Source organism: Cherax quadricarinatus, chromosome 39, assembly GCF_038502225.1.
Source record: "Cherax quadricarinatus isolate ZL_2023a chromosome 39, ASM3850222v1, whole genome shotgun sequence".
NCBI classification, from domain to species: domain Eukaryota; kingdom Metazoa; phylum Arthropoda; class Malacostraca; order Decapoda; family Parastacidae; genus Cherax; species Cherax quadricarinatus.
The window spans coordinates 8,511,068-8,534,079 of NC_091330.1; the positions used below are offsets into that span (position 1 = coordinate 8,511,068).

A 23,012-nucleotide genomic window follows, 5' to 3' on the forward strand; every position below is an offset into this window, starting at 1 on the left:
GACAGATACCTAAAGTCAGTGCCGGATCAGCCGGGCTGTGACTCGTACGTTGGACTGCGTGCGGCCAGCAGTAACAGCCTGGCTGATCAGGCCCTGATCTACCGGGAGGCCTGGTCATGGACCGGGCCGCGGGGGCGTTGATTCCCGGAATAACCTCCAGGTAACCAGGTAACCCTCCCGGGGTCCTAGAAGGCGAGGCTTGCCCAGAAGTGGCGATGTAGGGTCCCAGCAGTGAGGCTAGACTGGCGTCCCAGCAGTAGGTTAGACTGGCGTCCCAGCAGTAGGTTAGACGCGTCCTAGCACTGGGCTAGGCTGGCTTTTCTAGCAGTGTGGCTAGACTGTGTTCCTGAATGGTGAGGTTTGGATACCAGTAGGCTGTGGGGGGAGGGTTTAGGTTGGGTGTCTGTGAGGCTGGGGGAAGGCTGGCTGACGGGGGTATGTGTGGGGAGGGGTGAGGGGAGATTCAGCTAGGGCCGGAGCGAGGATAGAGGACGGGCCGGGTTAAAGCGGAACTGAGGACACGATGAGGGGAAACACTGCTTACTACCACCCTCTTCATCCACACCACCACCACCACTCACATTCACGCCCATCCTCTCACCCACACCCTTCTTCATCCATACCATCATCCACGTCCACACGCCCATTCACCTATACCCTTAATCATGCACACCAGCACCCACATTCCCGCCCACACACCCATACCCTGAAGCTCACTCACACTGGTGTGTTATGAGGTGGTCCCCTCACCTGACTGGTACACTCACCTGTCTGGTACACTCACCTGTCTGGCACACTCATCTGTCTGGTACACTCACCTGTCTGGCACACCCACTACTCCTGATCCAACGTGAACATTTAGTGTAGTTCTTACCAAGTTAATATTATACACACTGCTACATACACTTTATACACGAGTATCACACACACACACACACACACACACACACACACACACACACACACACACACACACACACACACACACACACACACACACACACAAGAAACGACCGCGAAGTATGTAAGGAGCTCAACATGAGATTCAAAGAAGTGTTCACAAAGGAGACAGAACGGACTCCAGAATGACAGACAGGTGGGGTACGCCATCAAGTGTTGGATACAATACATACAGTCGAGAAAGAAGTGAAGAGGCTGCTAAGCGAGCTAAATACTTCAAAGGCGATGGGGCCAGATAACATCTTTCCATGGGTCCTGAGAGAGGGAGCAGAGGCGCTATGTGTACCACTAACAACAATATTCAACACGTCTCTCGAAATAGGGCGACTACCTGAGGTATGGAAGACAGCAAATGTGGTCCCAAGTTTTAAAAAAGGAGACAGACACGGAGCATTAAACTACAGACCAGTGTCACTGACGTGTATAGTGTGCAAAGTCATTCAGAAGATTATCTGGAGAAGAGTGGTGGAGCACCTAGAAAGGAATGAGCTTAGCGACAGCCAGCACGGTTTCAGGGACAGGAAATCCTGTGTCACAAACCTACTGGAGCTCTATGAGTGTAAGAAGGCGTTTCACACAGTTCCATACAAGAGTTAGCGCAGAAGCTGGAGGACCAGGCAGGGATAACAGGGAAGGCACTGCAGTGGATCAGGGAATACCCAGGAAGACAACAGCGAGTCATGGTACGTGGTGAGGTGTCAGAGTGGGCGCCTGTAACTAGCGGGGTGCCACAGGGATCAGTCCTAGGACCGGTACTGTTTCTTGTATTTGTGAACGACATGACGGAAGGAATAGACTCAGAAGTGTCCCTGTTTGCAGATGATGTGAAGTTGATGAGAATAATTCAGTCGAACGAGGACCAGGCAGAACTACAAAGGGATCTGGACAGGCTGCAGGACTGGTCCCGCAACTGGCTCCTGGAGTTCGACCCCACCAAGTGTAAAGTCATGAAGATTGGGGAAGGGCAAAGACGACCACAGACGGAGTACAGTCTAGGAGGCCAGAGACTACAAACCTCACTCAAGAAAAAGGATCTTGGGGTGAGTGTAACACCGGGCACATCTCCTTAGGCGCACGTCAACCAAATAACTGCGGCAGCATACGGGCGATTGGGAAACCTGAGAACAGCATTCCGACATCTTAAAAGGGAGTCATTCAAGACTCTGTACACTGTGTACATTAGGCCTCTACTGGAGAATGCAGCACCAGTTTGGAACCCTCACCTAGCCAAGCATGTAAGGAAACTAGAGAAAATGCAAAGGTTTGCAACAAGTCTAGTCCCGGAGCTAAGGGGTATGTCCTACGAGGAGAGGTTAAGGGATATCAACCTGACGACACTGGAAGACAGGAGAGGTAGGGAATATGTGATAACGACATATAAAATACTGAGAGGAATAGACAAGGTAGACAGAGACAGGATGTTCCAGAGATGAGACACAGCAACAAGGGGTCACAGTTGGAAGTTGAATACTCAGATGAACCACAGGTATGTCAGGAAGTATTTCTTCAGTCACAGAGTTGTCAGGAAGTGGAAGTGATGTAGTGGAGGCAGGTTGTATACATAGCTTTAAGGAGAGGTATGATTAAGCTCACGGAGCGGGTAGAGTGACTGAGTAGCGGTCAGTGAAGAGGCGGGGCCAGGAGCTGAGTTCGACCCCTGTAACTACAACTTGGTGAGCACAACTGAGTACACACACACACACACACACACACACACACACACACACACACACACACACACACACACACACACACACACACACACACACACTCGACTCGACCCCCGCAACCTCAACTAGGTGAGTACACACACACACACACTGGCATACACACCACCCACCCACAACAACTACCACCATTACCACTACCACTGCCACCTCCTCTACTTCAACCACCACCACCACCACTACCACTGCCACCTTCTCTACTTCAACCACCACCACCACTATCACCTCTACTTCTACCACCACCACTTTTACCACAAACATCACCACCTCCTCCACTTCTATCACCACCACCACAACCATCACTAATACCATCACCACTAATACCACCACCACCTCCACCCACAACAGCAACGAAACAAGAACCTTAACCACCACCACTTTCATCACCCACAATCACCACTCACCATATCAACCACCCACCACCACCTCCACCACCGTTACTACAACTACCACAGTCGGAAGCATCTGTGTCCTGGGCACTTGGTACTGAGTCCTGTGTCCTGGGTACCTAGTACAGGGTACTGTCCTGGGTACATGGTACTGTGTCCTGGGTACCTGGTACTGTGTCCTGGATACCTGGTACTGTGTCTTGGGTACCTGGTACTGGGTACTGTGTCCTGGGTACTTGGTACTGTCATGGATACCTGGTACTGTGTCCTGGGTACCTGGTACTGTCATGGGTGCCTAGTACTGTGTCCTGGGTACTGGGTACTGTCCTGGGTACCTAGTACAGGGTACTGTCCTGGGTACCTGGTACTGTGTCCTGGATACCTGGTACTGTGTCCTGGATACCTGGTACTGTGTCTTGAGTACCTGGTACTGTGTCCTGGGTACTTGGTACTGTGTCATGGATATCTGGTACTGTGTCCTGGGTACTTGGTACTGTCATGGGTACCTAGTACTGGGTACTGTGTCCTGGGTACCTGGTACTGGGTACTGTGTCCTGGGTACCTAGTACAGGGTACTGTTCTGAGTACCTGGCACTGTGTCCTGGTACTGGGTACTGTCCTGTGTACCTGGTACTGGGTACTGTCCTGTGTATCTGGTACTGGGTATTGTGTCTTGGGTACCTGGCATTGTCTTGGGTACCTGGTACTGTGTCCTGGTACCTGGTACTGGGTCATGGGTACCTGGCACTGGGTTATGGGTACCTGGTACTGGGTCATGGGTACCTGGTACTGTGTCGTGGGTACCTGATACGGTGTTCTGGGTACCTGGTACTGTGTCCTTGGTACCTGGTACTGTGTCTTGGGTACCTGGTACTGTCTTCTGGTTACCTGGTACTGGGTACTGGATTTCGAGGAAGGTGGCAGGGATTCTCAGCAGTAGTAGGTGAGAAGATAGCATACATGTATTGGTCCAACTTCACCCCAGCAGCTGGTGGAGTGGGGGAAGGGCAGCTGGTGGAGTCTGGAGGGGGCAGCTGGTGGACTCGGGAAGGGGCAGCTGGTGTAGTTGGAGGAAGGGGCAGCTGGTTGACTTGGGGAGGGGGCAGCTGGTGGAGTGGGGTAGGGGCTAGCTGGTGGAGTGGAGGAGGGGGCAGCTGGTGGACTGCACCGTTTAAGCACCCAGGGTGCTTAAACCAGGACCCAGCGTGCTTAACACCGGGAGCCAGGGTGCCTTAACACCATGACCCAGGGTGCCATAATACCATGACCCAGGCTTCTTAACACCTTGACCCAGGCTTCTTAATACCATGACACAGGCTTCTTAACACTATGACCCAGGCTTCTTAACACCATGACCCAGGCTTCTTAACACCATGACACAGGCTTCTTAACACCATGACACAGGCTTCTTAACATCATGACCCAAGCTTCTTAACACCATGACACAGGCTTCTTAGCACCATGGTCCAGGCTTCTTAACACCATGACCCAGGCTTAACACCATGACACAGGCTTCTTAACACCATGACACAGGCTTAACATCATGAACCAAGCTTCTTAACACCATGACACAGGCTTCTTAACACCATGACACAGGCTACTTAACACCATGACCCAGGCTTCTTAACACCATGACCCAGGCTTCTTAACACCATGACACAGGCTTCTTAACACCATGACCCAGGCTTAACAGCATGACACAGGCTTCTTAACACCATGACACAGGCTTAACATCATGAACCAAGCTTCTTAACACCATGACACAGGCTTCTTAACACCATGACCCAGGCTTCTTAACACCATGACCCAGGCTTCTTAACACCATGACCCAGGCTTCTTAACAGAATGACCCAGGCTTCTTAACACCATGACCCAGGCTTCTTAACAGAATGACCCAGGCTTCTTAACACCATGACCCAGGCTTCTTAACACCATGACAGGCTTCTTAACAGAATGACCCAGGCTTCTTAACACCATAACCCAGGCTTCTTAACCCCATGACCCAGGCTTCTTAACACCATGACCCAGGCTTCTTAACACCATGACCCAGGCTTCTTAACACCATGACCCAGGCTTCATAACATCCTTACCCAAGCTTCTTAACACCATGACCCAGGCTTCTTAACACCATGACCCAGGCTTCATAACATCCTTACCCAAGCTTCTTAACACCATGACCCAGGCTTCTTAACACCATGACCCAGGCTTCTTAACACCATGACCCAGGCTTCTTAACACCATGACCCAGGCTTCTTAACACCATGACACAGGCTTCTTAACACCATGACCCAGGCTTCTTAACATCATGACCCAAGCTTCTTAACACCATGACCCAGGCTTCTTAACACCATGACCCAGGCTTCTTAACACCATGACCCAGGCTTCTTAACACCATGACCCAGGCTTCTTAACACCATGACACAGGCTTCTTAACACCATGACCCAGGCTTCTTAACACCATGACCCAGGCTTCTTAACACCATGACACAGGCTTCTTAACACCATGACCCAGGCTTCTTAACATCATGACCCAAGCTTCTTAACACCATGACCCAGGCTTCTTAACACCATGACCCAGGCTTCTTAACACCATGACCCAGGCTTCTTAACACCATGACCCAGGCTTCTTAACACCATGACCCAGGCTTCTTAACACCATGACCCAGGCTTCTTAACACCATGACCCAGGCTTCTTAACACCATGACCCAGGCTTCTTTACACCATGACCCAGGCTTCTTAACACCATGACCCAGGCTTCTTAACACCATGACCCAGGCTTCTTAACACCATGACCCAGGCTTCTTAACACCATGACCCAGGCTTCTTAACACCATGACACAGGCTTCTTAACACCATGACCCAGGCTTCTTAACATCATGACCCAAGCTTCTTAACACCATGACCCAGGCTTCTTAACACCATGACCCAGGCTTCTTAACACCATGACCCAGGCTTCTTAACACCATGACCCAGGCTTCTTAACACCATGACCCAGGCTTCTTAACACCATGACCCAGGCTTCTTAACACCATGACCCAGGCTTCTTAACACCATGACCCAGGCTTCTTAACACCATGACACAGGCTTCTTAACACCATGACCCAGGCTTCTTAACATCATGACCCAAGCTTCTTAACACCATGACCCAGGCTTCTTAACGCCATGACCCAGGCTTCTTAACACCATGACCCAGGCTTCTTAACACCATGACCCAGGCTTCTTAACACCATGACCCAGGCTTCTTAACACCATGACCCAGGCTTCTTAACACCATGACCCAGGCTTCTTAACACCATGACCCAGGCTTCTTAACACCATGACCCAGGCTTCTTAACACCATGACCCAGGCTTCTTAACACCATGACCCAGGCTTCTTAACACCATGACCCAGGCTTCTTAACACCATGACCCAGGCTTCTTAACACCATGGTTATAGCGATGGTGGTGATGGTGGTAGTGGTGATAGTGATTGTAATGGTGATAGTGATGGTAGTGATAATGATGGGGTAGTGGTGATAGACCATGAGGCCTGGTCTCAGACCGGGCCACGGGGGCGTTGACCCCCGAAACCCTCTCCAGGTAAACTCCAGGTAATGGTGGTGATGATAATAATGGTGGTAGTGTGTAAAACCAAGATTAAAGTGTTGACACCTATTATTGTGTATTATTCTGGGGGTGGGGTGTTATAAGTGGGGGTGGGGGTGTTATAAGTGGGGGTGGGGGTGTTATAAGTGGGGGTGGGGGTGTTATAAGTGGGGGTGGGGGTGGGGGTGTTATGAGGGGTGGTATTTGTGGTTCTGCGATGATGGTGGTCCCTTGAACACATTGTTGTGTAATGGCTGATGGGATAGTGGTGGTAGTGATGTTAGCGATGGTGGTAGTGATGATGGTGATAATGATGTTGTTAATGGGGATAGTGATGGTGGTAGTGTTGATGCTAATGGTAGTGGTGGTGATGGTGGTGGTAGGGGTGATAGTGATGGTGGTGGTGATGATGCTAGTGACAGTGGTAGTGTTGGTGGTGGTAGTAGTGATAATGATGGTAGAGGTGGTGGTAGTAGTGATGATTGTGATGATGCTAGTGATGGTAGAGGTGAGATCGTGGTAGTGGTAATGATAATGGTGGTGGTGGTAGTGAAGGTGGTAGTGGTAGTAATGGTAGTGGTAGTGGTGATAGTAGTGGTGGTGGTAGTAGTAGTGATAGATGTGGTAGTGGTGATAGTGATGTAGTGGTGATAGAGATGGTGGTAGCGGTGATATTGATGATAGTGATGGTTGTAGTGGTGATATTGATGATAGTGATAATGATGGTGATAGTGATGTAGTGGTGATAGAGATGGTGGTAGCGGTGATATTGATGATAGTGATGGTTGTAGTGGTGATAGTGATGGTGATAGTGATAGCGATGGTAGTGGTGATAATGGTGGTGATGATAGTGATGGTGATAGTGATGGTGATGATAGTGGTGGTGGTGATGATAGTGGTAGTGGTGATAGTGATGGTGGTAGTGATGATAGCGATGGTAGTGGTGATAATGGTGATGATAGTGATGGTGATAGTGATGGTGGTGGTAGTCGTGATAGTGATGGTGGTAGTGGTGATAGTGATGGTGATAGTGATGATGGGTTAGTGGTGATAGCAATGGTGATGATAGTGATGGTGATGATTGTGATGGTAGTGGTGATGATGGTGATGGTAGTGGCATTGGTAGTGGTGATTGTGATGGTAGTGGTTATAGCGATGGTGGTGATGGTGGTAGTGGTGATAGTGATTGTAATGGTGATAGTGATGGTAGTGATAATGATGGGGTAGTGGTGATAGACCATGAGGCCTGGTCTCAGACCGGGCCACGGGGGCGTTGACCCCCGAAACCCTCTCCAGGTAAACTCCAGGTAATGGTGGTGATGATAATAATGGTGGTAGTGGTGATAGCAATGGTGGTGGTGATGATAGTGATGGTGATGATCGTGGTGGTGATAGTGATGGTGGTAGTGGTGATAGCGATGGTGGTGATGATAGTGATGGTGGTATTGGTGATAGTGATGGTGATGATAGTGGTGGTAGTGGTGATAGTGGTGGTAGTGATGATAGTGATGGTGATAGTGATGGTGGTAGTGATGATAATGATGGTAATGGAAACCCTCCATCAACTACAGCAGCGGCCATGTTCTTGTTTCTATCAGAATCAAACAATAATTCAAGAATATTAAATAACAAGGTTTAATATTCTTCAGTTAATATTCCTCTCAAGGTTTTAATATTCTGCTCTCCTACTGGACGATATTTTCTCAAGATATTTACTGTGGATGTAAGAAGTTTCTAGCAGAAACAGCAGTCATAAATTTAGTAAACTGATTGGTTCCTCAAGTTAGTTCCTGATGAGCCTGGTTGTGGTGCATGTTTTGGTCAACAGCCTGACTGATCATGTCATCAAACAGAAAGCCTGACCTTCTGATTGATAGCCATATCAGTCAGTTTGTTGGTGCTGGCTGCACGCAGCCCAACGTGTGCACCACAGCCCGGCTAATCACCAACTTATCAAATTCCCTCCTGACACCCTGTGATCCCTCTCATGTATGAAGGGAGGCTGTTGACGAGTCTTGGTCTCTCTACATTTATTTAGTTATCTTTTGTTCTATTCGCTGCACCCTTGCTTTCATTCGTCTGCCGAGCTCTTGCTTACTGTGTATATTTGGACGTAGGTGGAGGCAAGTTGTTTTTATAACTTGACGTGCTGTTGGAGTGTTAACAAAGTAACATTTATGAAGGGATTCAGGGAAACCGGTTAGTCGGACTTGAGTCCTGGAGGTGGGAAGTACAGTGCCTGCACTCTGAAGGAGTGGTGGAAGTGTTTCTTCTTTTCTGGGCCACCCTACCTCGATGGGAAACAGATGGTGTGTTAAAAAATGGGACATATGCCTCTAGAACTTTCCCGTCTATAGCCTTGTTGCCCTGGGCTCTTCAGTTGTCATTCCGTGTATTTAGCAGTCTTCAATCTTATAACTCACAGGTTTTGATAATGCGAGACGTCAGGGGTATCGGTCAGTAGTTTTTAGCCAGTGATTTACTGCCATCTTTGTGGAGTGGTGCAGTATCACGGAGGAACTCTTGTCTTGTTAAAAATCATTATTTCTGCATCACTGTTTTCTTGCATAATCTGTTAATTTAAGTAATTTACACTGGTGGTAGTTTGACACACAGGTATCTTGCTAACTGGTGTCAGCTGTAACAGGTATCTTGCTAACTGGTGTCAGCTGTAACAGACTGTAGTCTACCTCACTACAACAGGAAGAAACGTACTGTCAGAGCGAGAGATCCTTAACAGAAGACAGTGTGTAATGCAACAGGAAGAGAGGTACGATCAATGCAGATCAGCAGACAGCAGCAGACACAGTAACAGTCGACGAAGGTCGCTCTTGACTGGATCAGAGAAGATAAGTTAAGGCCAGCATAAAAACCATTTAGCAGATAATTGAAATCCAGAAGTTCTGGACCACCAGCAGGCTGGGGAGACTTGAGGAAAGTCAGGAGAACCTTTATCATAGCTGCTGGAGCCTCGGCCACACAACCACAACAACACAACGGAATATACCGGGTGTCGTCCTGGGCATGGTGTCCTGGGCACGGTGTTCTCTTGGGCATGGTGTCCTCTTGGGCACGGTGTCTCAGGCATGGTGACCTCTTGGGCATGGTGTCCTCTTGGGAATGATGCCCCCCTTGGCATGGTGTCCTGGGAATGGCGTCCTGGTGTGATGTCCTGGGCACGGTGTCCTCCTGGGTATGGTGTCCTAAGCACGCTGTCCTGGGAATGATACCCCCCTTGGCATGGTATCCTGGGCATGGTGTCCTCGGTATGGCGTCATGGATATTGTGTCCTGGGTATCTTGTCCTGGGTATGGCGTCCTGTGTATGGTGTCCTGGGTATGGCGTCCTGGGAATGATATCCTTGGCATGTTGTCCTGGGAATGATATCCTTGGCATGTTGTCCTGGGAATGATGTCCTGGGCACAGTGTCCTCCTGGGCATGGTGTCCTAAGAAAGGTGTCCTGGGTGTGGCGTCTAGGCTGTGGTGTCTTAGGCATGGTGTCCTGGGTATGGCGTCGTGAGTATGGTGTCCTGGGCATGGTGTCCTAAGCATGGTGTCCTGGGTATGGTGTCTTCCTAAGCATGGTGTCCAGGGCATCTTGTCCTAAGCATGGTGTCCTGGGTATGGTGTCGTCCTGAGCATGGTGTCCAGGGCATCTTGTCCTGGGTATGGTGTCCTGGGTATGGTGTGAGTATGTTGTCCTGGGTATGATGTCCTGGGTATGGTGTCGTGAGTATGGTGTCCTGGGTATGGTGTCCTGGGTATGGCGTCGTGAGTATGGTGTCCTGGGTATGGTGTCCTGAGTATGATGTCCTGGGTATGGCAGGTTCAGACATTCACTCGACACGCTCCCGTATCGTAAATAATTTCTCGAATCCTGACAATATTTGAGAGCAGACATTGATGTCCAAATTTGATTATCGAGTAAATGCTCATTTAAATTTTGGTTGGGCGTCGTAAATCATTGATTTTTAAAAAAAAAATAAGTTTATATCATGTCTCCAGTGGCTATTTATGCAATTAATGGTTGTGATTGTAATTTTCTAATTAGTTTTGTGATTGGTCAGGGTGTGGAGCGAATTTTTTTTTGCCTCGAGGAAGCCACGAAGTACGTGGTAGCTCAAGGATGAAGCATTCTCACAACCGAAGGAACCGAGTTTAATTCCGTGCTAATTTAGCGGTAAATGACTAGGTGTCAGTCGACTCTCGTGGGCCAACCTGGGGCCAGGAGGTAAGGATAACGACAAACATAAGCCACTCTGCTTGGGTTTTCTGGGTTATTAACCCCCCAAATAGTTGTTTTTTTGTACCGTCATATACAATTGCACATGCCACAAATAACTCACACTTGCTAAAGGAACTTCAGACAATGTTTCCTTCGGTCCTGGACCTTCATGATGACACAACTGTACACCAGCAGGACCTGGCACAAGGCTAAACTGTTTCAACACTTCCTAACTGTTGCTTCGTTAGTCTATACAACAACCCTACTGTATATTCCATTACTGTATATAAGATTACTGTATACAAGATTACTGTATACAAGATTACTGTATACAACAACCCTACTGTATATTCCATTACTGTATACAAGATTACTGTATACAACAACCCTACTGTATATTCCATTACTGTATATAAGATTACTGTATACAAGATTACTGTATACAAGATTACTGTATACAAGATTACTGTATACAACAACCCTACTGTATATTCCATTACTGTATACAAGATTACTGTATACAACAACCCTACTGTATGTTCCATTACTGTATACAACCCTACTGTATGTTCCATTACTGTATACAACAACCCTACTGTATGTTCCATTACTGTATACAACAACCCTACTGTATGTTTCTTTACTGTATACAAGATTACTATATACAACAGCCCTACTGTATGTTCCTTTACTGTATTCAAGATTACTGTATACAACAACCCTACTGTGTATTCCTTTACTGTATACAAGATTACTGTATAAAACAACCTAAATGTATACAATAAATTTACTGTATATTTCTGTATATTTCTTTACTGTATACAACAGCCACTCACGAGGCTTCAGTTTGTTCCAAGACTAATTCACCCCAGAGTTCAAACTATAGAAGATAAATAATTTACCATGGAGGCTGAAATGTTGGATGGTATGGTAGATTATCCCTGTGCTGGTTGCTATGGTGGACTACTCTTCTTGTGGTTGCTGTAGTGGACTATTATTCTTGTGGTTGCTATGGTGGGCTACTCTTCTGCTGGTTGCTGTGGTAGACTATTCTTCTGGTTGCTATGGTGGACTGCTATTCTACTCTTCTTCTAGTTGCTATGGTGGACTACTTCCCTCGTGAGTGATTTACCTCCGTCACTTGTCACAAAGTTGAAATGAGAACGAAAATGTCTGACGTATCCGTACAGCGTGTAATGAGAGGCGCGAGAGAATGATGAAGAGTCTGGCCAGGAGGACACTCCAGAGAGAGAACCCAGGGGCAGATGATGCTGGGGCAGAGGATGATGTTGGGACAGATGAATGCTGGGGCAGAAGAAGATGGTGGGGCAGATGAGGATCCTGGAGCAGATGATGCTGAGGCAGATGAGGATCCTGGGGCAGATGATGCTAAGGGTGAGGGGCAAATAGTGATTCTGTTGGTGAGGGGAAGATCAGGATGGATTGAAGGGAGAAATAATGGTGGGGGTAGTGCTGAAGGAACACAGGCGCACAGCACATGTCAACCTCAAAACGATCCAGGATTGGTTTTGCAATTGAAAATGTCAAGAATTGTGAGTAAAGGAGTTGAGGAAGATGGATGGTGAAGCAAGATGAATGGAAACAGGGATTGTGTCGATGAGAGTTGTCACTTTCACTGAGAACGAGAAAACTTTGAAAGCCTGGACTGAGAGGTAATGGATTTACAAGACGACTGACTCCACAAGTGGTACATTTTTACAATATTTAGTGGACAGTCGTCCACTTTGTGTAAGTGACGCTCTGAAATAGTATGTCTGTAAGTTTGTGTAATGCTTTTTTGACTGTTAATTTTGTGCATTTTCGAACCTATACGGTATAATATGAAAATAATATAAAAATTAAAAACAAAAATGTTTTGGCCAGTTGTCCTCTGTCGAAGAGGCTGTGAATTATAATTTATACCAGGACAACACTTGAGGGACTGAGTCCTAATCTGAACACTGAAATTATTCCCTACAACAACAGGAGGCTCGTCAGGGTATGGAAAATAACTCCGGTGAAAGTTGTGGTGCAGTGGTATTGGCTCTAACAATGTTGCGGTGGTATTGGCTCTGACAATGTTGCGGTGGTATTGGCTCTAACAATGTTGCGGTGGTATTGGCTCTAACAATGTTGCGGTGGTATTGGCTCTAACAATGTTGTGTTTTTTCAATTATTATTATTATTACCTTGAGCTTTTCTTAACCTTGAAGATTGAGACACTTATGCAGCATGTGGGAATCTTTATTAAGGAAACGTTTCGCCACACAGTGGCTTCATCAGTCCAATGCAAAGCAGAGAGGGGTAAGGAAGGGAGGAGTTTGAGGTTATCAGTCCTTCAACTTCTTGGTTTGGAAAACCATTTATCACGTTCTTAACCTTGTAGATAAGACTGTGTGAGAGGAAGGAGAATGGAAAACAAAGTGTAATAACATGCGTGATAGACTTATTGTGATCAAATGTACAAGTTGTCACTGGAATTATTGGCAGATGATGCAGTTTACCAGACTCTGTTAAGTTGATTCAGGTGATAAATTGGCTTGATGATTAACACAAGTGTGCAACAGTAGTTGGGTATCTATATTGTTGTAACGTTTCGTCTACACGGTACGATTCTTCAGTCAAATACAGAGGCAGCAGGTGAAGTATTGAAATGAAAGTGATGTAATCAGTCCATATCAACTTTGAAGAAATAGTATTTGAGGAGGTTAGGTGGTCGTGTTGATTGCAATACGAAAGACTTAGAGCTATCATTCAACTCTCCCTTGGTTGCTATACATGTCTTGTAAAGGTAGACCCTTAGAAACTTGATGTGAGTGGTTTAAATCTGCATAAATTTTAAAGGTTCTAAAATGATAAAGTTGAAGAACTTACCCAAGGCAAGAAGTTTGAAGGCTTTCTAATGTAACTTTGCCCTGCCTGTGTTAACCATTAAAAATATTTAGAGTTGTGACACACTTAGAAAGCTAGACGATATTTCAGTCCGTCCTGGACAATGAGGGAGTGAGAGACAGAGAGAGAGAGAGAGAGAGAGAGAGAGAGAGAGAGAGAGAGAGAAAGCGGGCGGAGGAAGAGGAGAAAAGAAAGGAATAAAAATATGAAATTGAATTATCGTACACAATAGAGGCAGTGCGTGTTTTCGTTCAGGAGCTTAAAGGGGGCGAGTTTGGCGTCCCCCTCTAGCACTCTGCATACACCCCCAGTATTCACATACCCCGGTATACATACACCCCGGCATGCATATACCTCATACACAACCTACACTTAAGAGAGAGAAGCTTAGGACGACGTTTCGGTCCGACGTGGACCATTTACAAAGTGATAAATTAGACACATGGTAAACACTTGGGTATCTTTATTGAGGAAACGTTTCGCCACACAGTGGTTACATCATTCCATACAAAGGACACATGTGTTGCACATGTGTCTAATTTATCAACTTGTCGGTTCTCTGAACCATTCATCTACATTTACAAAGTCACACTAACACAAGAGAGGAAGCCAGTATATATAGGCGAGGGGGACAGGGACGGGACCAAGAGGAGAAGCACCCCAGTATACCTACGCCCCAGTATACCTACGTCCCAGTATACTTACGCCCCAGTATACCTACGCCCCAGTATACTTACGCCCCAGTATACCTACGCCCCAGTATACCTACGCCCCAGTATACATGCAACCCAGTAAACATATACCCCAGTATACATACACCCCGGTATACATACACCCCAGTATACATACACCCAGTGTACCTACACCCGAACTTATGTACACCCTAAGATTCACATTAACTTACAGCCTGACATACAATAAAGAACATACAAACAGAAGCATACACCCAAACGTACGTGCCTCCTAAAACACACCAAATATGCATACAACCGGGTATATATATACTCTGTAACATACATAAAGCATGTGGATGTAACTTGGCACTCAGACTAAAGTGTAGCAAGATTACCCTGGGTGATACACTGTCTCACCTCTTCTGCAATACACTGCAGGAATACACCACTTGTATGGCCTGTACACACACACACACACACACACACACACACACACACACACACACACACACACACACACACACACACACACACACACACACACCAGTTTTTGCATGAAAGTTTGTCCTTAATGTGTATTCAAAAACATACTGTGTGTATGAAGTATACGTTAATTGCATACATGTTAGAAAGATGAAATGGATGGTATATACGCAAATAGCGTATATATGTATTGCGTATAGACAGACACGTGTTATAAGAACATAAGAATGGAGGAACACTACAGTAGACCTACTGGCCCATACAAGGCAAGTCCTTATTAAAAGCACCCATGTATTTGTCCAACCTTTCCTCAAAGCTACCCTGATGGGTACGTAAATGGCGTACGTATTCGTTGAACAGACATAAGTATGTGACTTTTATTACTGAGTGGTGTGAGTGGGAGTGTATTGGTGGTGTGGGTGAGTGTGGGCTGTGTGGGGGTCAGATGAACCTACTTAGGACGGCACAACAGCCTGGTTCAACTGGAAGTCAAGGCCTCAGGTCGGGCTGCGTAGGTAGAATAACACTCGATACTGGTCACAGGAATGTCAAGTGCGAGGTAGTGGTTGATACACACGAGAAAGTGTGTGAGCGAGGGGATTACTGTGGTGGGTTTCCTGCAGTTACCTGTGGTGGGTTTCGAGATTGTCTGGTCATAGTGTCAGATGTGTGTTACGAATCCCTTGCCCCCCTCCCCCCTAAACCTGGTCTCAGACCAGAATTAGAAACAAACAAGCTTTTCCTATCATACATGTGTATAAAACTGGGGAAAAAATGGTACCAGCGCTCCTAATAGAGTGTAGATTATTGAAGAGAGTTTGATGGTACAAAGCTTAGTAAAGTATGTTTGATCTTCTTCTGCTAAAACATTTTGTGGAAGCAGCGTAGATATGCGCACGATCTTATATATATACATAATATACGCTATTCTTGTTCATATTAGATGATTCTAACGTATATGTTTCTTTTACAGGTGAGTGTTTTCGGTAGTGATGCAGCTCCTGGCTCCGGTGATGTACTCTCTCTCGTACTCTCTACACAGATTTACTGTTATAACTGTTGTATGGAATGTAGTTTGTAAAGAATTCTGGCTGCTGCTGTTAACTGGATATACATTACATAAGGTTATAATGATATATACTAGGAATGTTTATATCTGATAAATGTATATTATGTACATTATATAAGGTAATAATGAAATAGGTATATATAGCGCTGATAAACAGGAAGAAAATATAATTTATAAATTTGTATTTTTTCCCCCCCTCAAAAAAAATATCCTTGTTTTGACCGATTTGTGTTTTGTTTTGACTCATATTATGTCTTGATTGATTTTCTTTTTAGTGATTTGTGTTTAGTTTCAGCAGATTTGTATTTGCTTTTGTTTGCTGTGTTTAATTTTGCCTGATTTGTCTTTTGTTTTGACTTGATTTTTGTTTCAGTCTCCTGGTTTGGTATTCTTTTCATTCGTGCTGAATTTTTATGTTGGACACTATCCTGTTTTTATTACCGTACATACGTTTGCACTCTGTCAGTAAGGTCATACATACGTTTGCGCTGTCAGTAAGGTCATACTTACGTTTGCACTCTGTCAGTAAGGTCATACTTACGTTTGCACTCTGTCAGTAAGGTCATACTTACGTTTGCACTCTGTCAGTAAGGTCATACATACGTTTGCGCTGTCAGTAAGGTCATACTTACGTTTGCACTCTGTCAGTAAGGTCATACGTTTACACTCTGTCAGTAAGGTCATACTTACGTTTGCACTCTGTCAGTAAGGTCATACATACGTTTGCGCTTTGTCAGTAAGGTCATACATACGTTTGCACTCTGTCAGTAAGGTCATACTTACGTTTGCACTCTCAATAAGATCATACTTACGTTTGCACTCTGTCAGTAAGGTCATACTTACGTTTGCACTCTGTCAGTAAGGTCATACATACGTTTGCGCTCTGCCAGTAAGGTCATACTTACGTTTGCACTCTGTCAGTAAGGTCATATATACGTTTGCGCTCTGTCAGTAAGGTCATACTTACGTTTGCACTCTGTCAGTAAGGTCATACTTACGTTTGCACTCTGTCAGTAAGGTCATACTTACGTTTGCACTCTGTCAGTAAGGTCATATATACGTTTGCGCTCTGTTAGTAAGGTCATACTTACGTTTGTACTCTGTCAGTAAGGTCATATATACGTTTGCGCTCTGTAAGTAAGGTCATACGTTTGCACTCTGTCAGTAAGGTCATACGTTTGCGCTCTGTCAGTAAGGTCATATATACGTTTGCGCTCTGTCAGTAAGGTCATATATACGTTTGCGCTCTGTCAGTAAGGTCATATATACGTTTGCGCTCTGTCAGTAAGGTCATATATAAGTTTGCGCTCTGTCAGTAAGGTCATACTTACGTTTGCACTCTGTCAGTAAGGTCATATATACGTTTGCGCTCTGTCAGTAAGGTCATATATACGTTTGCGCTCTGTCAGTAAGGTCATATATACGTTTGCGCTCTGTCAGTAAGGTCATATATACGTTTGCGCTCTGTCAGTAAGGTCATATATACGTTTGCGCTCTGTCAGTAAGGTCATACTTACGTTTGCACTCTGTCAGTAAGGTCATATATACGTTTGCGCTCTGTCAGTAAGGTCATATATACGTTTGCGCTCTGTCAGTAAGGTCATATATACGTTTGCGCTCTGTCAGTAAGGTCATACTTACGTTTGCACTCTGTCAGTAAGGTCATAATTACGTTTGCACTCTGTCAGTAAGGTCATACTTACGTTTGCACTCTGTCAGTAAGGTCATACTTACGTTTGCACTCTGTCAGTAAGGTCATACTTACGTTTGCTCTGTCAGTAAGGTCATATATACACAGGTTACTTGATAATGGTCCAGGATGGACCGACACGTCCTCGAAAGTTTCCTCTCTAAGTTTGAATTATTTAGATATACACACAGTTGTGTGTCATGTATACACACGATAAATGCAGATATTATTGTTATATATACAAACTGTACAACCTCCATGAACAATATAATTTGTGTTTTACCTATTATCAATATTTTATTGGTATTATCAATATTATTAGATATAAACTAGGTATATTCCTGTGAACAGGAAGTAAGATGTCCACTAGTGTCATATAAGTTATCATATACTTACTACAGAAAGTTTGCTAAGGTGAGGTCACGTGATTACGTTATGTTACAGGTAACATATGTTGTTTGAGTGGATGTTAGTTTCTCTTTAAAGTCAGCTCAGAAGAGGTCATTGCCCGGCAGTTGTTAAGCTGGCATGGCTTCCACGCTCCTTTCTAGCTTAAATCTTTGTTAATTCTTTTCGTCTGTTTTGTAATGTTTCGGACATCTGTGGTGAGTTGTTCTTGATAACTGAACGACATAAATCGAGTCCAGAGGATTTACTACATAGCCGGCACTTATGAATACCGTTCTCTCATTCTCCGGCGTAGCTGTTGTTCTGGTGTAGCTGTGTCATCGCTCCTGCACTCTGCTTGTTGCGTAGGCTTGCTGTACAAGTGTGGTTACTGTGTAGCTTCACCTCGATAACTTCCATTCGCTGAAATCGCTATCTTCTGCAGTTATATCTACTGTGGTTTGATTACGCTTCTATATTGGTGAGGCGGAGAAGCGTAACTGCTGTCATTTTTTTTGTGGTACTTGCTACGTTAATATTGGATTATCTTTTGGTGTCAGTGCTGCAGCCATTGACAGGAAAATGCCATTAACCTGCCTACGGTTATAATAAGAGACACGTGTAAGTATTTGTTATAGTATTGTGTTAATATATCTTATGACATTATCCTGAGAGAAGTAGCCTCACTGTGTTGGTTAATATTCCTGACAACTCCCCAATATTTACCTGACAACTCCCCAATATTTATCCATTTGTATAGTATAAAAATGATTTTGTGTATAATAAATTACTTTTATAATTACCCTACTGGATCAAATGAACTGGAATTAACTTTAATGACAATTTCATCTTAGTGCGAAGTTAGCTTTGGTAACCCTTCTATTACAACTAATAGACATGCCAGGCTTAAGATGTGCTCAACCCTGATCAGCCAGGCTATCATTGTTGGCATGTAATAGTGTGAACCTCTCAGTGTACACGTAGTGCCTATTTTAGTCATAAATATGGGTTTAGTTAGAGATGTTGCAGTCCAGGAGTTCATTGGAATTGTGATGTTCGTTTATTAATGAACGAACAATTTTGATTATCGTTCCTTTGGACCAACCTACCTTAACAACCGATGTGGTGAAAAAATTTAGATGCAATATTTGTAACTAGTGGTGTACAGATGCGTGCAGCCTTAATGACCCTCGTGAAGTCGATAGATTTTAAACGTAACAAAGCAGTCAACCAGCATACTAATGATCTACTTGAACCTTGACTGAGGCACAGGGCCATCTCGACCTCCTTGTGTGAGTCAATACAGTGCTCTGCTTTCTCTCATTCACTCGTTAATGATTCTCGCTGAATTTTTCCCAAGATATGCCGGTGACATTTTAACCTCCAGAGGCCATTATACAGGTGTTTCAGAGAGATGGTCCCAATTTCAAAGCAATATATATTCAAATCGGGTCCGTATTTTTGAAATACCCGTATTGCATTTTCATTAATTGAGGATATAAGAGCTTCGTATGACGCAAATGCTGGTAGTGTGCAGGCATGTCTATGGTGCAGACGTAAGTGTGTCGTAGTTCCTGGAAGTTTTAACTGACGCGTGCTATTTTAAGTTATTATGACAGCATGCAATTTTTTTGTTGTGTAGGCTTGTGTGAATTGTTGTGCTTCGGGGGAGTTAGTTTTAGCTTGTGACTGATAGGTTAGCGTACATGTGAAGTGTTTTTTATTGCATACCTCCCTGAATGACCTTTTGGCCCTAGCGTGGTCAATTTGTATCAGTTTGCTGCCTCCTAGTGTGACAACCTTCCTGGAATCACAGTTATTTGTACGTACGTGTGTGTGTGTGTGTGTGTGTGTGTGTGTGTGTGTGTGTGTGTGTGTGTACGTGTGGTCGCCTACTTTTGTTTGTTGGGGTTGAGTCCTGGGTCTTTAGCCACGCCTCTGGGTTTTGTCATATACTAATGAGTCCAATATAGTGAGTTAGGCTCCACTACACCTTACGTCAACTATTTTGCAACTACACTGATTGCAGCAACTCTTCCTTCTGGCACACTGAAAACAAAAGCATACTGCCAATACTAATAAAGATATAAGTGCAAAACCTTTTTGTGACAAGGTTCGCTGTAGGTGTATATAGCGAGAACCTCTCACAGTATAAGTTCCAGCGCTTCCATCTCCTCAGGCACAACTGAACTTGTAGTTCCATTTGCGTTCGCTATTCCCGTTTTCCTCTATATCAATTTTTCTGTCCCTGTAAACTCTTGAGTATTTTGTAAGTTCTGATCATGTCTCTCCTGCTAAAGTCTTCTGTTTTGATGTAAACTCTGATTCCCTTAAGTTATCCTCATATCCCAGCCCTGGTGATTCTGAAGCCTGCCTTGTGGCTACCTTCTGTACATTCTTGGTTTTCTGTGTGTACTCCATTACTGGCCGAATGTATGTCGTGTACAGTGATCTGAAAACTTCCTTGTTAACATTTCTGAAAGCTGTTTTGTGTTTGCCAGGTTTTCACATATTGAGCTCGCGTCGTTTTTTTTTCGATTTTGTGCTGAGTTGCCCTTTATGTGGTATTCTTTTTCTCACCTACCATGAACTCATTCTTGCACTACGAGAATAATCTTACAGAACATAATACTGGAAAATGCAGAATTTCAAAAAAAAAAAAAAAAAACACTGGCATACATGATAATCAGTCAGCCAGAGCACCACATACTTAACACAGGGATCACACGACCTCATTGTCTGCTTGACCTCATCTCAAAAAAGTCACACTTACATTTTTCAGGTCACTGTGTGTTACATTGCTATTGTTAAACTTTGTGTATTAAAAGTGATCAAGGTCCAGGACCGAAACGTTTTCTGATAAATGTCTTAGTGTTTACTTACGTGTCTGTTTAACATATCAGAAAATATCAGGAACACTGCCGGAACAAGTGTAGAAGTCTTCAAGAGATAAATAACTATAATTTCCTCCAAGGGCTGGATCAACCAGTTTGTGATGGATATGTAGGCCAGCGGGCCTCCACCACCACCACAAGCAACAACAGCATGGTTGACCAGGAAAGCACCGAACAAGCCTGGCACAAGGCTGGACTCTGGGGGGGGGTAGAAAAATCTCAAAACCCGTTATAAATTATAATAACATTTTATTTCGAAGGAGAACCATTGTACCAATGGTTTTTTTTTTTTTTGAAGGATTTTTATTTGCCTTTTTTTTAGGATATTTCAAAAGATATATGAAAGGTATCAAAGGTCTGTCGTGTGAGACCGTGTCAAGGGTCTCCTGGACTATATAAATATGCAGTTCGCCCGTCCTTCACTCCCCTGTCTCATCTTTGTCATCCCGTTTTAAAACTTAGTTGATATTCACCTCTCTGAGCTCCGAGATGATGCGTGACGTGGGAGGAGGAGATGCTGGGCGATCCACGTCCGCACGTCTGTTGGATGCTGGGTGATCCACGTCCGCACGCCTGTTGGATGCTGGGTGATCCACGTCCGCACGCCTGTTGGATGCTGGGTGATCCACGTCCGCACGCCTGTTGGATGCTGGGTGATCCACGTCCGCACGCCTGTTGGATGCTGGGTGATCCACGTCCGCACGCCTGTTGGATGCTGGGTGATCCACGTCCGCACGCCTGTTGGATGCTGGGTGATCCACGTCCGCACGCCTGTTGGATGCTGGGTGATCCACGTCCGCACGCCTGTTGGATGCTGGGTGATCCACGCCCGTACCCCCATTCACACTCTGTTCTCACTCCAGCGCGCGCGCGCGCACACACACACACACACACACACACACACACACACACACACACACACACACACACACACACACACACACACACACACACACACACACACACACACGAGTCTCATTTCTTCGCGAAACCAATGGCGAGTTATGCATCAATGTAGTTTACCCTTGATATAGCTGTGACGGGTTGTGGCGTCACACCGCGGACCGAGATAGTCGGTAGACAACTTAAGAGGGAGGAAAGGATTAAAATGAACTTTTATTGACGATTTGAACTTATTACACTTTTGTTGAAGATATTTGCTTATTACACTGTCACTGCGGCCAGCACTAAAAGCCTCGTTGATCAGGCCCTGATCCACCAGGAGGTCGCGGGGGCGTTGATCCCCGGAATACCCTCCAGGTAGACTGGGTCACCTTAGTGGGGTATATATCCCCTCCCCCCCTTCATTACCTTCCCGAAATGGCGGGGATTTGAGTTCTAATCTACGAACCCAGCAAAATATTTTTGGCTTAAACTACGAGATTTCCCCTTTCGTTAAAAATTTGTTGTGCCTTACAGGATGTGACTTGGAAAGATTGATAGATATGATTTAAAGTTTGAAATTTTTACGAAAACTCGTGAAGCTACAATTGTTTGGATTATAATGTCTGGCATTACAGATTTTGATAGCAGTGTAATGTGATTGATATTTGTAATGACCGTTAAACACGATAGCCGTAATTAACACCAATTGTTTAGTTAAAAATGGTAATAATGGTTGTGAATTAGGTCAGAATTATGTTAGTATCACTAAATAAACACAGGTTCAAGTGCGTTATAAATCCTGCCGCTCCAGGACAGCTGGAGGCTGCTACGATGGAGGTAAATGGTGTAGAATACCGACACGATGAAAAAATACAGATGCATTATAATGCGTTCCTTTATTGACAACGTTTCGCCCGCACAGTGGGCGTTATCAAGTCACAAACAGATGTACCTGGGTAAAGAGTACATGAGTATATATAATGTGGAGAGTCAGGTGGAGAATGTTGTGTAGGTGGGAGTTGAGACGGACCTGTACGGGATGTCCATCACTGTGTATACTTATGTACTCTGCTCAGGTAAATCTGTTTGTTAGGCAAGACACATATGCAACAGTTAGGTATTTTTATTTCGAAACGTTTCGCCTACACAG

General features: G+C 44.9%; 1 protein-coding gene across 5 annotated transcripts in view; it reads left to right on the top strand.

The window, feature by feature from the left end:
- Camta (Calmodulin-binding transcription activator) overlaps positions 1–23,012 on the top strand; it is an 891,447-nt gene that overhangs the window by 509,432 nt on the left and 359,003 nt on the right. The gene's annotated exons all lie outside the window — the stretch shown is intronic.